The 17,994-nt window shown below is 42.2% G+C and overlaps 1 protein-coding gene across 2 annotated transcripts in view; it reads left to right on the top strand.

The window, feature by feature from the left end:
• LOC122799721 (protein bicaudal C homolog 1-like) overlaps positions 1-17,994 on the top strand; it is a 1,306,264-nt gene that overhangs the window by 922,424 nt on the left and 365,846 nt on the right. The gene's annotated exons all lie outside the window — the stretch shown is intronic.

Genomic DNA, 17,994 nt, shown 5'->3' with positions numbered 1-17,994 from the left:
TCTTACTTTCCTTTCTTGTTTCCAAACTCCTACACAACTAGATCCTACCCACTTTAAATAAGCATCTGCCTAAATATTAACTAATTTTGCTGTAAGCAGCTTAAATAATATTGTAACTAGTCACATTCTCTTCTGCTAATTGTTTAAAACCTTGTTTGTAACAACTCACATACTTGTCTGCCAGTTGTTAATACTCTGTATAATTGAATTGCCTGAGGAGCTTTTTTTCTCTCCAGGTCTCTGCTTGTAAGATCTTATAGCTGATTGTTACTACTATGTTACTAAAATTTAATAAATTGTTTTCTAGCCCTGAGGAGCTTTTCTCCCCGGGTCTCTGCTGAAAATGAGCCAAATGTTCAGCAAGACAAACCCGGTTAACAAATGTAAAATAAAATAAGAATAAAATAAATAAATAAGTAGCACATTTACTACTGGGAAATATTACCGAGTGTAGGTCCTAGCTAACATAAATCCACCCTCCATTTGGTACCTCTGAAGCACGATACCAGTAAGCTTCCAGTACCTGGATAGCAACCCATTTACTACTGGGAGACATTACAGAGTGTAAGTCTTAGTTAACATAACCCCCCCCTCCCTTTAGTACCACAGAAGCACCATACCAGTCAGCTTCCAGTACCAGGATATCAATACATTTACTTCTGGGAAATACTACCAACTGTCGGTCCTGGTTAACATTAATCCCCCTCCCTTTGGTACATTTTGTCTTATAGGTAGCACATTTGCTATTGGGAAATATTACCAAGTGTAGGTCCTGGTTAAAATAAACCCCCCATCCCCTTGGTACCTCTTGTATTATAAGTTCCACATTTACTACTGGGAAATATTACCGAGTGTAGGTCCTGGTTAATATGAACCCCCTCCTTTGGTACATCTTTTATTATAAGTAGCACATTTACTACTGGGAAATATTATGGAGTGTAGGTCGTGGTTAACATACCCCCCCCTTCCTTTGGTACCCCTGAAGCACCACACCAGTCAGCTTCCAGTACCGGGATATCAACACATTTACTACTGGGAAATATTACCGAGTGTAGGTCCTGGTTAGCATAACCCCCCCCCCCTCCTTTGGTACCTCTGAAGCACCATACCAGTCAGGTTCCAGTACCAGGATATCAACACATTTACTACTGGGAGATATTACCGAGTGTAGGTCTTGGATAACATAAACCCCTCATCCCTTTGGTACCTCTTGTATTATAAGTAGCACATTTACTACTTGGAAATATTACCGAGTGTAGGTCCTGATTAACATAAAACCCCCCTCCCTTTGATACCTCTGATGCACCACACCAGTCAGCTTCCAGTACCAGGATATCAACACATTTACTACTGGGAAATATTACCGGGTGTAGGTCCTGGTTAAAATAAACCCCCCCTCTCTTTGGTATCTCTGAAGCACCACACCAGTCAGCTTCCAGTACCAGGATATCAAAACATTTACTACTGGGAAATATTACAGAGTGTAGGTTCTGGTTAATATAAACTCCCCCCACCTCCCTTTGGTACCTCCTGTATTATAAGTACCACATTTACAACTGTTAAATATTACCGAGTGTAGGTCCTGGTTAACATAACCCGCCCTCCCTTTGGTACCTCTGACGCACCATACCAGTCAGCTCCCGGTACCAGGATATCAACACATTTACTAATGGGAAATATTACCGAGTGTAGGTCTGGTTAAAAAAAGTCCCCCCCTCCGTTTGGTACTCCTTGTATTATAAGTGGCACATATACTACTGGGAAATATTACCAAGTGTAGGTCTTGGTTAACATAACCCCCCCCCACTCACTTCGGCACCTTTGAAACACCACACCAGTCAGCTTCCAGTACCAGGATATCAACACATTTACTACTGGGAAATATTACCGAGTGTAGGTCCTGGTTAACATAACTCCCCCCCACTTTCTTTGGTACCTATTGTATTATAAATGGCACATTTACTACTGGGAAATATTACCGAGTGTAGGTCCTGGTTAACATAAACCCCCCTCACGTTGGTGCCTCTGAAGCACCACACCAGCCAGCTTCCAGTACCAGGATATCAACACATTTACTACTGGGAATAATTACTGAGTGTAGGTCCTAGTTAACATAACCCCCCCTTTTTTTGGTACCTATTGTATTATAAGTAGCACATTTACTACTGGGAAATATTACCGAGTGTAGGTCCTGGTTAACATAAACCCCCCTCCCTTTGGTACCTCTTGTATTATAACTAGCAAATTTACTACTGGGAAAAATTACCGAGTGTAGGTCCTGGTAAACATAACCCCCCCCCCCTCCATTTGGTACTTCTTGTATTATAAGTAGCACATTTACTACTGGGAAAAATTACCGAGTGTAGGTCCTAGTTAACATACCCCCCCCCCTTTTCTTTGGTACCTATTGTATTATAAGCAGCACATTTACTATTGGGAAATATTACCGAGTGTAGGTCCTGGTTAACATAAACCCCCCCTCCCTTTTGTACCTCTTGTATTATAACTAGCAAATTTACTACTGGGAAAAATTACCGAGTGTAGGTCCTGGTAAATATAACCCCCCACCACTCCATTTGGTACCTCTTGTATTATAAGTAGCTCCTACTCTTCCTCCCTAAAAACATCACCACACTCAAAAGTACATTTACCATCTTATCCTGCAACAACACTATCATCTCAGCTGAGTCTAGTACTAAATTGCTATTTGTTACAATAGATGATCAGCTTAAGTTTGATCTCCATATTACTAACTCAGTAAAAAGAACTCATCAGAAACTTGGACACCTTTTCCGTAGCAAAAAATACTTAACTAACACTGCCCGAATAACTCTCCCAGGCTTTATTACTCCCAACACTCCTGTACAGCTGCCACATATTCACAAACCTAAAATATACACTTATTTCCAAGCTTGAAACTACCTATAATAAGATCGCCAGATTTGCAGCTAACCAACCCTACAAGTCACACCACTGCTTAGCACTACAGCAACTAGACTGGCTAGAATTCCCTCAGCTGCTCCAACTATACCAACTACAAATCATCCACTCTATCTCCCCTCCTTCTGCCCCAGCCTCTCCACTATCATATCCAAATATTACCCTGCTAGGACGCTACACAGCTCAAATCAAGAATTATTAGACATCTACAAACCCAAAACCAAAATAGGCTGCCTTCTCTATAACTATAACTCAGCTACATCCTGGAACCAACTCCCCTTGGAAATAAAATCCCTCAAGCATAGCAAAGGTTTCAAAATAGCCACATGGAAGTACCTAAAAACCAAGTGGTCTTGCCACTGTAACCAACCACCCTGAAACCACCATCCTTTCACCTTTTTCACCACCTCATTCAATGTATCTCTAAAACTATTCCCCTGCCTCTTCTATCTCTTTCCTTCCTCTATCTCCAACCACTCTTAATTCTTACAGTCTCAAAACAACCTACCTGTCTAGTCTGTCTCCTATACTCTACCTCCCCTACATCTCCTACTAGCCATTCTTACCTTCCTTTCTTGTTTCCAAACTCCTACACAACTAGATCCTACCCACTTTAAATAAGCATCTGCCTAAATATTAACTCATTTTGCTGTAAGCAGCTTAAATAATATTGTAACTAGTCACATTCTATTCTGCTAATTGTTTAAAACCTTGTTTGTAACAACTCACATACTTGTCCGCCAGTTGTTAATACTCTGTATAATTGAATTGCCTGAGGAGCTTTTTTCTTTCCAGGTCTCTGCTTGTAAGATCCCATAGCTGATTGTTACTACTATGTTACTAAAATTTAATAAATTGTTTGCTAGCCCTGAGGAGCTTTTCTCCCCGGATCTCTGCTGAAAATGAGCCAAAAGCTCAGCCAGACTAACCCGGTTAACAAATGTAAAATAAATTAAAAATAAAATAAATAAATAAGTAGCACATTTACTACTGGGAAATATTACCGAGTGTAGGTCCTAGCTAACATAAATTCCCCTCCATTTGGTACCTCTGAAGCACTACACCAGTCAGCTTCCAGTACTAGGATATCAACACATTTACTACTGAAAAATATTACCGAGTGTAGCTCCTAGTTAACATAACCCCACCCCCTCCCTTTGGTACCACTGAAGCACCATACCAGTCAGCTTTCAGTACCAGGATATCAACACATTTACTACTGGGAAATATTACCGAGTGTAGGTCCTGGTTAACATAAATCCCCCCTCCCTTTGGTACCTCTTGTATTATACGTAACACATTTACTACTGGGAAATATTACCGAGTGTAGTTCCTGGTTAACATAAATCCCCCCTCCCTTTGGTACCAACTGTATTATAAGTAGCACATTTACTACTGGGAAATATTACGGAGTGTACGTCCTGGTTACCATAAATCCCCCTCTGTTTAGTACCTCTGAAGCACCATACCAGTCAACTTCCAGTACCAGGATATCAACACATTTACTACTGGGAAATATTACCACGTGTAGATCCTGGGTAACATAACCCCCCCCCCCACCTTTGGAACCTCTGAAGCACCACACCAGTCAGCTTCCAGTACCAGGATGTCAACACATTTACTACTGGAAAATATTACCACGTGTAGGTCCTGGTTAACATAAATCCCCCCTCCCTTTGGTACGTCAGAAGCACCATACCAGTCAGCTTCCAGTACCAGGATATCAACACATTTACTACTGGGAAATATTACCATGTATAGGTCCTGGTTATCATAAATCCCCCCTCCCTTTGGTACCTCTTGTATTATAAGTAGCACATTTACTACTGGGAAATATTACTGAATGTAGGTCCTGGTTATCATAACGCCCCCCCCCCTCTCTTTGGTACCTCTTGTATTATAAGTAGCACATTTATTAGTGGGAAATATTGCCAAGTGTAGGTCCTGCTTAACATAAATCCCCCTCTTTTGGCACCGCTTGTATTATAAGTAGCACATTTCCTACTGGGGAATATTACCGAGTGTAGGTCCTGGTTAACATAAACCCCCCTCCCTTTGGTACCACCTGTATTATAAGTAACACATTTACTACTGGTAAATATTACCAAGTGTAGGTCCTGGTTAACATAAACCCCCCCTCCCTTTGGTACCTCTGAAGCACCACACCAGTCAGCTTCCATTACCAAGATATCAACACATTTACTACTGGAAACATATTACGGAGTGTAGGTCCTGGTTAACATAAACCCCCTTCCCTTTGGTACCTCTGAAGCTCCACACCAGTCAGCTTCCAGTACCAGGATATCAACACATTTGCTACTGGGAAATATTACCGAGTGTAGGTCCTGATTAAAATAAAACCCTTCCCTTTGGTGCCTCTTGTACTATAAGTAGCACATTTACTACTGGGAAATATTACCGAGTGTAGGTCCTGGTTAACATGAACCCCCCATCCCATTCGTACCCCTTGTATTATAAGTGGCACATTTACTACTGGGAAATATTACCAAGTGTAGGTCCTGGTTAACATAACCCCACCTCCCTTTGGTACCTCTGAAGCACCATACCAATCAGCTTCCAGTACCAGGATATCAACACATTTACTACTGGGAAATATTACAGAGTGTAAGTCCTGGTTAGCATATACCCCCACTCCATTTGGTACCTCTTCTTTTATAAGTAGTACATTTACTACTGGGAAATATTACCAAGTGTAGGTCCTGGTGAACATAACCCTACCTCCCTTTGGTACCTCTGAAGCACCATACCAGTCAGCTTCCAGTACCAGGATATCAACACATTTACTACTGGGAAATATTACAGAGTGTATGTCCAGGTTAACATAAACCCCCCTCCCTTTGGTACCCCTTGTATTATAAGTGGCACATTTACTACTGGGAAATATTACCGAGTGTACGTCCTGGTTAACATAACACCCCCCCCCTCCCTTTGGTACTTCTGAAGCACCACACCAGTCAGCTTCCAGTACCAGGATATCAACACATTTACTACCGAGTGTATGTCCAGGTTAACATAAATCCTCCCTCCCTTTGGTACCCCTTGTATTATAAGTGGCACATTTACTACTGGGAAATATTACAGAGTGTAGGTCCTAGTTAACATAAACTCTGCCCCTCCCTTTGGTACCTCGTGTCTTATAACTAGCACAATTACTACTGGGAAATATTACGGAGTGTAGCTCTAGGTTAACATAAATTCCACCCCCCCCCCCTTGGCACCTCTTGTATTATAAGTAGCACATTTAAAACTGAGAAATATTACCGAGTGTAGGTCCTGGTTATCATAAACTCCCCTCTCTTTGGTACCTCTTGTATTATAAGTAGCCCATTTACTACTCGGAAATATTACCGAGTGTAGGTCCTGGTTAACATAAACCCCCCTCCCTTTGGTACCTCTTGTATTATAAGTAGGACATTTACTACTGGAAAAAATTACCGAGTGTAGGTACTGGTAAACATATCCCCCCCTCCATTTGGTATCTCTTGTATTATAAGTAGCATATTTACTATTGGGAAATATTACCGAGTGTAGGTCCTGGTTAACATAACCCCCCCCCCCTTTGGTACCTCTTGTATTATAAGTATTACATTTACCACTGGGAAATATTACCAAGTGTAGGTCCTGGTTAACATAAACCCCCCCTCCCTTTGGTACCTCTTGTATAATAAGTGGCACATTTACTACTGAGAAATATTACAAAGTGTATGTCCTGGTTAACATAACCCCCCCCCCCCCCGGTACCTCTGAAGCATCATTCCAGTCAGCTTCCAGTACCAAGATATCAACACATTTACTAATGGGAAATATTGCCGAGTGTAGGTCTGGTTAAAATAAACCCCCCTCCCTTTGGTGTTCCTTGTATTATAAGTGGCACGTTAACTACTGGGAAATATTACCTAGTGTAGGTCCTGGTTAACATAACCCCCCCCCCCTCCCTTTGGTACCTCTGAAGCACCACACCAGTCAGCTTCCAGTACCAGGATATCAACACATTTACTACTAGGAAATATTACCGAGTGTAGGTCCTGGTTAACATAAACCCCTCCCCTTCCTTTGGTAACTCTTGTATTATAAGTAGCAAATTTACTACTGGGAAATATAACCAAGTGTAGGTCCTGGTTAACTTAACCCCCCCCCTCCCTTTGGTACCTCTTGTATTATAAGTAGCACATTTACTACTGGGAAAAATTACCGCTAGTAGGTCCTGGTAAACATACACACCCCTCCATTTGATACCTCTTGTATTATAAGTAGCACATTTACTACTGGGAAATATTACCGAGTGTAGGTCCTGGTTAACATGTACCCCCCCCCCGTCCCATTGGTACCTCTTGTATTATAAGTAGCACATTTACTACTGGGAAATATAACAGAGTGTAGGTCTTGGTTAATATAAACCCCACTACCTTTCGTACCTGTGAAGCACCACACCAGTCAGCTCAGTAGCAGGATATCAACATATTTACTACTGCGAAATATTACCGAGTGTAGGTCCTGGTTAACATAAACCCCTCCTCCCTTTGGTACCCCTTGTATTATAAGTGGCACATTTACTACTGGGAAATATTACCAAGTGTAGGTCCTGGTTCACATAACCCCACCTCCCTTTGGTACCTCTGAAGCACCATACCAGTCAGCTTCCAGTACCAGGATATCAACACATTTACTACTGGGAAATATTACCGAGTGTAGGTCCTGGTTAACAGAAACCCCCCCTCCCTATGGTACCTCTTGTATTATAAGTAGCACATTTTCTACTCGGAAATACTACCGAGTGTAGGTCTTGGTTAATATAAACCCCACTCCCTTTCATACCTGTGAAGCACCACACCAGTCAGCTTCCAGTAGCAGGATATCAACATATTTACTACTGCGAAATATTACAGAGTGTAGGTCCTGATTAAAATAAACCACCCCTTCCTTTTGTACCTCTGAACCACCACACCTGTCAGCTTCCAGTACCAGGATATCAACACATTTACTACTGGGAAATATTACCGAGTGTAGGTCCTTAACATAAACCCCCCCTCCCTTTGGTACCTCTTGTATTATAAGTACCACATTTACTACTGGGAAATATTACCGAGTGTAGGTCCTGGTTAATATAAACCCCTCCTCCCTTTGGTACCCCTTGTATTATAAGTGGCACATTTACTACTGGGAAATATTACCGAGTGTAGGTCCTGGTTAACAGAAACCCTCCCACCCTCCCTTTGGTACCTCTTGTATTATAAGTAGCACATTTACTACTGGGAAATATTACCGAGTATAGGTCCTGCTTAACATAAATCCCCCCTCGCTTTGGTACCTATTGTATTATAAGTAGCACATTTACTACTGGGAAATATTACAGAGTGTAGGTCCTGGTTAACATAACCCCCCCCCCTTTGGTACCTCTTGTATTATAAGTAGCACATTTAGTACTGGGAAATATTACCGAGTGTAGGTCCTAGGTAGCATAACCCCCCCCCCCCGGTACCTCTGAAGCACCATTCCAGTCAGCTTCCAGTACCAAGATATCAACACATTTACTAATGGGAAATATTACCAAGTGTAGGTCTGGTTAAAATAAGCCCCCATCCCTTAGATACCCCTTGTATTATAAGTGGTACATTTACTATTGGGAAATATTACCTAGTGTAGGTTCTGGTTAACATAAACCCCCCCCCTCCCTTTGGTACCTCTGAAGCACCACACTAGTCAGCTTCCAGTACCAGGATATCAACACATTTACTACTGGGAAATATTACCGAGTGTAGGTCCTGGTTAACATAGACCCCTCCCCTTTCTTTGGTAACTCTTGTATTATAAGTAGCAAATTTACTACTGGAAAATATTACCGAGTGTAGGCCCTAGTTAGCATAAACCTCCCCTCCCTATGGTACCTATTGTATTATAAGTGGCAAATTTACTACTCGGAAATATTACTGAGTATAGGTCCTGGTTAACAGAAACCCCCCTCCCTTTGGTACCTCTTGTATTATAAGTAGCACATTTACTACTGGGAAAAATTACCGAGAGTAGGTCCTGGTAAACATACCCCCCCCCCTCCATTTGGTACCTCTTGTATCATAAGTAGCACATTTACTACTGGGAAATATTACCGAGTGTATGTCCTGGTTAATATAAATCCCCCCTCCCTTTGGTACCTCTTATATTGTAAGTAGCACATTTACTACAGCAAATATTACCGAATGTAGGTCTTGGTTAACATAAACACCCCCCTTTGGTACCTCTTGTATTATAATAAATTCTCCCCCCCCCCAGAAACAACACTAGCACCCCACAAACTCTATACCTTTTCCAAACCCTCCTAACTACTTCTCTCTAAAAGCAGTATCAACTAACTATGTAAAGCCATTACTGTCTAAACTTAAACCTTGTTCCCCCATCTGTTGACAAGTTACCCTCTTCCTTCCTGCAGATTGCCTCTGAACCTCTTGCCTATCCTGTATCCATGTTAATCAACCGATCCATTTGTGAATCCATTGTCCCCACTGTATGGAAGAATTTCTTTACTCTACCCATTCACAAAGGGGAAACTCCTCAGATGTATCCAACTTTAGACCGATTGCCATACTCTCTCTACTCTCAAAAATCCTAGAGAAATGCATTCACAAGCAGGTAATGCATTACCTTCACCTGGAAAACTTTCTCACACCCACAAAGCATGGTTTCCATCCCAAGCATAGTACAACTACTGCACTCATATCATTCATCAGCATAGTGTCTCTAGCTCGTGATAACAATAAACTTGTCTCATGCCTATTCCTTGACCTTTCTAAAGCCTTTGACACTGACTCTCACTCACTCCTTCTAGATAAACTCACATTTCTCTCCCCCTACTATCTCCTGGTTCTCCAGCTATCTCTCTACCCATCAGCAATCAGTTAAATGTCTCTCTGCACTATCCTCCCCTCTCACTGTACAAATGGGAGTCTCCCAAGGGTCCATACTTGGACCAATACTCTTTAATATTTTCATCAACTTGCTCTACTCCTCTTGTCTCCAGTCATCTCTTGTGCAATATTCTGATGACTCAGCTGTTATAATCATTGCTGACAACACACCTGACCTCCACTCAACTACCCAGGCATCCTTCTACACCATTGAAACTTGGCTTAGTGATACAAACTAATACTTAATCCAAAAAAAACTAAGCTCCTACTCTTCCTCCCTAAAAACATCACCACACTCAAAAGTACATTTGCCATCTTATCCTGTAACAACACTATCATCTCAGCTGAGTCTAGTACTAAATTGCTATTTGTTACAATACATGATCAGCTTAAGTTTGATCTCCATATTACTAACTCAGTAAAAAGAACTCATCAGAAACTTGGACACCTTTTCCGTAGCAAAAAATACTTAACTAACACTGCCCGAATAACTCTCCCAGGCTTTATTACTCCCAACACTCCTGTACAGCTGCCACATATTCAAAAACTTAATTATACACATTTCCAAGATTGAAACTACCTATAATAAGATCGCCAGATTTGCAGCTAACCAACCCTACAAGTCACACCACTGCTTAGCACTACAGCAACTAGACTGGCTAGAATTCCCTCAGCTGCTCCAACTATACCAACTACAAATCATCCACTCTATTTACCCTCCTTCTGCCCCAGCCTCTCCACTATCATATCCAAATATTACCCTGCAAGGATGGTACACAGCTCAAATCAAGAATTATTAGACATCTACAAACTCAAAACCAAAATAGACTGCCTTCTCTATAACTATAACCCAGCTACATCCTGGAATCAACTCCCCTTGGAAATAAAATCCCTCCAGCATAGCAAAGGTTTCAAATTAGCCACAAGGAAGTACCTAAAAACCAAGTGGTCTTGCCACTGTAACCAACCACCCTGAAACCACCATCCTTTCACCTTTTTCACCACCTCATTCAATACATCTCTAACACTATTCCCCTGCCTCTTCTACCTCTTCCCTTCCTCTATCTCCAACCACTCTTAATTCTTACAGTCTCAAAACAACCTACCTGTCTAGTCTGTCTCCTATACTCTACCTCCCCTACATCTCCTACTAGCCATTCTTACCTTCATTTCTTGTTTCCAAACTCCTATACAACTAGATCCTACCCACTTTAAATAAGCATCTGCCTAACTATTAACTAATTTTGCTGTAAGCAGCTTAAATAATATTGTAACTAGTCATATTCTCTTCTGCTAATTGTTTAAAACCTTGTTTGTAACAACTCACATACTTGTCTGCCAGTTGTTAATACTCTGTATAACTGAATTGCCTGAGGAGCTTTTTTCTTTCCAGGTCTCTGCTTGTAAGATCCCATAGCTGATTGTTACTACTATGTTACTAAAATTTAATAAATTGTTTTCTAGCCCTGAGGAGCTTTTCTCCCCGGGTCTCTGCTGAAAATGAGCCAAAAGCTCAGCCAGACTAACCCGGTTAACAAATGTAAAATAAAATAAAAATAAAATAAATAAATAAGTAGCACATTTACTACTGGGAAATATTACCGAGTGTAGGTCCTAGCTAACATAAATCCACCCTCCATTTGGTACCTCTGAAGCACCACACCAGTCAGCTTCCAGTACCAGGATATCAACACATTTACTACTGAGAAATATTACCGAGTGTAGTTCCTAGTTAACATAACCCCCCCCCCCCACTTTGGTATCACTGAAGCACCATACCAGTCACCTTTCAGTACCAGGATATCAACACATTTACTACTGAGAAATATTACCGAGTTTAGGTCCTGGTTAACATAAACCCCCCCCTCCCTTTGGTACCTCTTGTATTATAAGTAACACATTTATCACTGTGAAATATTACCGAGTGTAGTTCCTGGTTAACATAGGTTCATAGGTTGGTACTAGGCTATCAGCCCTAGGGCCTATACAAGCCTAGCCATAACAATTCCCTGGCTATTTCTTCCCACATTATTTACTTTCCTGGACCCCTGTCTAGCAGGGCAACTGACGTGATCCCTGGGGTGAATTTCCTTTCTCCCATCCAATCGTCAAGGTTCCTCTTGAAGAGGTCCAAAGAGGCACTCTGCTTGACATGTATGGGCAATCTATTCCAGAGTCTGGGGAGTCTCTGGGTCAGGAACCTGTCCCTCCAACATGTTTTGTTTATTGTGATGACAAGGTTTAGATCCCTGGAGCGTGTAGCTCTGAGGGATTGGGATTTCTTTAAGTGTAGCATGTCCAACAGCTCTGGGTTTGACATGGCCTTGTATGTTAAGCAGAGATCGCCTCTGAGTAGACGATATGCGACAGAGTATAGCTGGAGTTTTTTAAGGCGGTCAGCGTAGGGCATCTGCTTTAGGCCTGTGATTCTTTTAATGAGGTATTTCTGAGGCCTTTCCAGTTGTTGCAGATGTCTTGAGAGGTACATACCAAATGGGGCGTTGTATTCTATAATGGGTCTAATGAGGGATGAGTACAGTGGGACAATGACCTCCTTTTTTCTGGATGAAAATCCCTTCGTGATGAGGTGTGCCTCATAGAAGGATTTCCTGACTGTTGTGGCGATGTGGTTATCGAAGGTGAGACCACTGTCCACCTGTGTCCCTAAGTCTCTTATCACACTTTCTGTGTTAAGTGTACTGCCACCTATATGGTAATTCATGGATACATGTTTTTTCCCAAAGGGGATAACAATACATTTCTTGGCATTGAGCTTGAGCCCATGGCTCTGGCACCAAGCATCTGTTTCTGTAAGGCCCTTTTGTAGAGTATCCACATCATTTGGGGATTCAATAATGGGTCCCAGTTTGCAGTCATCTGCAAACTTTGTTAGCCAGAGTCCCTTAGTGTTGACCTGTACTTCAGAGAAGTAGATGCCAAACAAGAGCGGCCCCAGGACTGAACCTTGAGGTACTCCACTTGTCACTTGTCTGGAGCTGGATTTGGAGTCGGCTACTTTTACAGTGTGGGTTCTATCAGTAAGCCATTTAGCAACCCATTGGGTGACATAAGGATTAATGCCTGACTTAGTAAGTTTATCTATGATTCCAGAGTGGGGGGTGGTGTCAAAGGCCTTGGCAAGGTCTAGATAGGCTGTGTGAACCACCTTACCCTTGTCCATGGCTCTGGAGACTGATTCAAAGAAGTCAATCAGGTTCAGGAGACAAGATCGGCCCTTCACAAACCCAAACTGGGTGGGGTCCAGTGTTTGAAGGTTGCCAATGTCTTTGTTTATAAGTTCCATGATAATACACTCCATGGCCTTGCAGATAAGGCTTGTCAGACTGATGGGACGGTAGTTTCCGGGATCCAAGGTGGATCCCCCCTTGTGGATTGGGATAACTGTAGCTCTGCGCCACTCAGTGGGCATGAAACCTGAGGTGAGGCTATGATTAAACATAACACTTAGGTGAGGTGCCAGTTCATATTGGAGTTCATGTAGTACACAGCCCGGTATATCATCTGGTCCCATGGATGCTGTATTCTTGGCTTTAGAGAGTGCGTTTTGTACCTGTGTGGCCGTTATTACTGGAATTTGGCAATCTTCCGGTATTGAGATGGGCCATTTAGGGGGTGAGAGTGGGGTGAAGTTGGCACTGAATCGATCTGCCAGGATATTGACAATATCCTTCGAATCAGTATATTTAATGCCATTCTGTTTTAGCTCAGAACAGATCTGAGAATTGCCATTTAGATTCTTGACATAATTATAGAATGCTTTGTGGTTGTCTTTGGAATCTTTGGCAATTTTATTTTCGTAACTAGCTTTGGAGGATTTTATGAGGCATCTCAGTTTCTTACTGAGGCTAGTAAGGGGGTTTTTTGCATCCTGGGATTTTCCTCTTTTCTGCAAATCCCCCCTCCCTTTGGTACCTCCTGTATTATAAGTAGCACCTTTACTACTGGGAAATATTACCGAGTATACGTCCTGGTTACCATAAATCCCCCCTCCGTTTAGTGCCTCTGAAACACCATGCCAGTCAGCTTCCAGTGCCAGGATATCAACACATTTACTACTGGGAAATATTACCACGTATATGTTCTGGGTAACATAACCCCCCCCCCCCCTTTGGAACCTGTGAAGCACCACACCAGTCAGCTTCCAGTACCAGGATGTCAACACATTTACTACTGGGAAATATTACCGAGTGTAGGTCCTGGTTAACATAAACCCCCCCCCTTCCCTTTGGTACGTCAGAAGCACCATACCAGTCAGCTTCCAGTACCAGGATAACAACACATTTACTACTGGGAAATATTACCATGTATAGGTCCTGGTTATCATAAATCCCCCCTCCCTTTGGTACCTCTTGTATTATAAGTAGCACATTTACTACTGGGAAATATTACTGAGTGTAGGTCCTGGTTATCATAACCCCCCCTTCTCTTTGGTACCTCTTGTATTATAAGTAGCACATTTATTAGTGGGAAAAATTGCCGAGTGTAGGTCCTGGTTAACATAACCCGCCTCCCCTTGGTATCTCTTGTATTATAAGTAGCAAATTTACTACTGGGAAATATTACCGAGTGTAGGTCCTGCTTAACATTAATCCCCCCTCCATTTGGTACTTCTTGTATTATAATTAGCACATTTACTACTGGGAAATATTACCGAGTGTAGGTTCTGGTTAACATGAACCCCCCCCCCCCCGTCCCATTGGTACCTCTTGTATTATAAGTAGCACATTTACTACTGGGAAATATTACAGAGTGTAGGTCCTGGTGAACATAACCCCCCCCTCCCTTTGGTACCTCTGAAGCACCATACCAGTCAGCTTCCAGTACCAGGATATCAATACATTTACTACTGGGAAATATTACTGAGTGTAGGTCTAGGTTAACATAGATTCTCCCGCACCCCTTTGGCACCTCTTGTATTATAAGTAGCACATTTACTACTGGGAAATATTAGCGAATCTAGGTCATGGTTAACATAACCCCCCCCCCCCCATTTGTTACCTCTTGTTTTATAAGTAGCACATTTACTACTGGGAAATATTACCAAGTGTAGGTCCTGGTTAACATAAACCCCTCATCCCTTTGGTACCTCTGAAGCACCACACTAGTCAGCTTCCAGTACCAGAATATCAACACATTTTCCACTGGGAAATATTACCAAGTGTAGATCCTTGTTAACATAATGCCCCCCCCCCTTCCCTTGGTACATCTTGCATTATAAGTAGCACATTTACTACTGGGAAATATTACCGAGTGTACATCCTGGGTAACATAAATCCCCCCTCCATTTAGTACCTCTGAAGCACCATGCCAGTCAGATTCCAGTTCCAGGATATCAACACATTTACTACTGGGAAATATTACCACGTATATATCCTGGGTAACATAACCCCCCCCCCCCTTTGGAACCTCTGAAGCACCACACCAGTCAGCTTCCAATACCAGGATGTCAACACATTTACTACTGGGAAATATTACCGAGTGTAGGACCTGGTTAACAGAAACCCCCCCTTCCCTTTGGTACGTCAGAAGCACCATACCAGTCAGCTTCCAGTACCAGGATAACAACACATTTACTACTGGGAAATATTACAGAGTGTAGGCCTTGGTTAAAATACACCACCCCTCCCTTTGGTACTTCAGAAGCAACACACCAGTCAGCTTCCAGTACCAGAATATCAACACATTTACTACTGGGAAATATTACCATGTATAGGTCTTGGTTATCATAAACCCCCCTCTCTTTGGTACCTCTTGTATTATAAGTAGCACATTTACTGCTGGGAAATATTACCGAGTGTAGGTCCTGGTAAACATGAACCCCCTTCCCTTTGGTACCTCTTGTATTATAAGTAGCACATTTACTACTGGGAAATATTAGCGAATCTAGGTCATGGTTAACATAAATCCCCCCCCCTCCCTTTGGTACCTCTGAAGCACCACACCAGTCAGCTTCCAGTACCAAGATATCAACACATTTACTACTGGAAAATATTACCGAGTGTAGGTCCTAGTTAACATAACCCCCCCACACACTTTGCTACCTCTGAAGCACCACACCAGTCAGCTTCCAGTACCAGGATATCAACACATTTGCTACGGGGAAATATTACCGAGTGTAGGTCCTGGTTACTATAAACCCCCCTCTTTTTGGTGCCTCTTGTGTTATAAGTAGCAGATTTACTACTGGGAATTATTACCGAGTGTAGGTCCTGGTTAACATAAACCCCCCTCCCTTTGGTACCTTTGAAGCACTACACCAGTCAGCTTCCAGTACCAGGATATCAACACATTTACTACTGGGAAATATTACTGAGTGTAGGTCCTGGTTAACATAACCCCCCCCCCCTCCCTTTGGTACCTCTTGTATTATACGTAGCACATTTACTACTGTGAAATATTAACGAGTGTAGGTCCTGGTTAACATAAACCCCTCCTCCCTTTGGTACCTCTGAAGCACCATAACAGTCAGCTTCCAGTACCAGGATATCAACACATTTACTACTGGGAACTATTACCAAGTGTAGGTCCTGGTTATCATAAATCCCCCCTCCCTTTGGTACCTCTTGTATTATAAGTAGCACATTTACTACTGGGAAATATTACCAAGTGTAGGTCCCAAAAATGTATTTCCTGCAGGAGACAAGTATCTATTATCTTTAACAAAATAGGACCCTCTTCAATATCAGTTTCCGTACTGCAAACGGAGTACATTATTAGCATTCATTGAGGTGTCATACATGATACCGTCACCTCCCGCAAAGCGCTTTTGTGTTTCGTTTTTGTGTCTCCTAAACATATTTATCAACAAAATCTAATGTGGGTAACTCGTTCATCCTCCAAGACCCTCAACACTGTCCTCAAGTAAACATTACTTCTGTCCCACACCACAGTTTTCACTAGTCACATTTTGACTAGTAACATTCCTAGGGGATTTAGGCCAGCACTTTCTTGTCGTAATTTGGATTCTTGAAGTATATTTCATAGCAGGACAGCGTAGACCCATGTCATTAGTTCACTCTTTTACTAACTCTGGTACCCTGTTACTATTTTCACAAGATGAGGACGAGGAAGTCACAGCAGCAGTAGTTTTGACTGCTTGAACAACATGCCCAAAGATTTTAAAGACTAAACACTCATTAAATCATTTGCAACATTTAAATTTTAGTAAGTTCCATGATGTACATACAGGGCAGATCAGCTAGAACCCTCATTCTGAAGGTCTAGATCAGAGGAATCGTACTATGTTTCAAAGCAACACACTGTGTAGCAACCTGCATCCCTCATTGAGGCAAGCAACCTATAACGTGTACAGACTTAGTGTAATGAAATTGCTCCAAATTCTTTTTGGCAGTTTTATTCAGCATGTATTACAATGCTTTTAAACTATATGCAGTTCATATGTTCCATGCTTACTTATTGTTCTAGTTGTATCAACAGATGAACATTGTTATTCATTTCTGTTCTGTACTACAGGTTTGTAGGCACACCCTCATTTTTAAATTATTTTTATTCCCCATTGATTACCAGGTATCAGCCAAACCATAATAACTTCAACCATTCATTCCCCATTGTGTGAAAGCCAGTCACAAGGAGGGTATTCTGTCATCATCCAGGTAGCCATCAGGGTTTTTCTCTTTTTGCCCCTAGCCCTTTCTCTGGTGCCTAACATGTTTTTGTAAAGGTTTGCAAGGGCCTGCCTTATCTTTTCTGAGAGCACATACATTCCCATGTACACCCCATGAAGCCAGACACTCCGATGGAGTTTGGCACAAAGAAGCACATGTCCCCATCCTGCACACTACCTGCCATCCACCTGTCTCTCTCCAGAAGGTGTCAGCACTGCAATGAACTTGACCCACTACCTCCACCCCAGGATGGGTGAGCCAGCGTCAGTCACCCATAGTCATCCTCTCCTACCTGTTTCCTTTGTCACTCAAGTTACAAATTGAAGCAGACCCTCTCAGTCTTAGTCAGGGTTTCATCACTGTGAGGTGTAAAGCCAGGCTGAGGGCACTGTCGTTTGAGTTAACCACCTTACTGTCTTCCCTCTGTAGTAGGAGAAGAATAGAGGCAATGCCAGCGATCAACAACTGACAACCCAAATGAGTGGGCC

Source organism: Protopterus annectens, chromosome 4.part0 (assembly GCF_019279795.1).
Source record: "Protopterus annectens isolate FY-2018-M chromosome 4.part0, PAN1.0, whole genome shotgun sequence".
NCBI lineage: Eukaryota > Metazoa > Chordata > Ceratodontiformes > Protopteridae > Protopterus > Protopterus annectens.
This window is presented reverse-complemented; position numbering and strand designations above follow the sequence as displayed.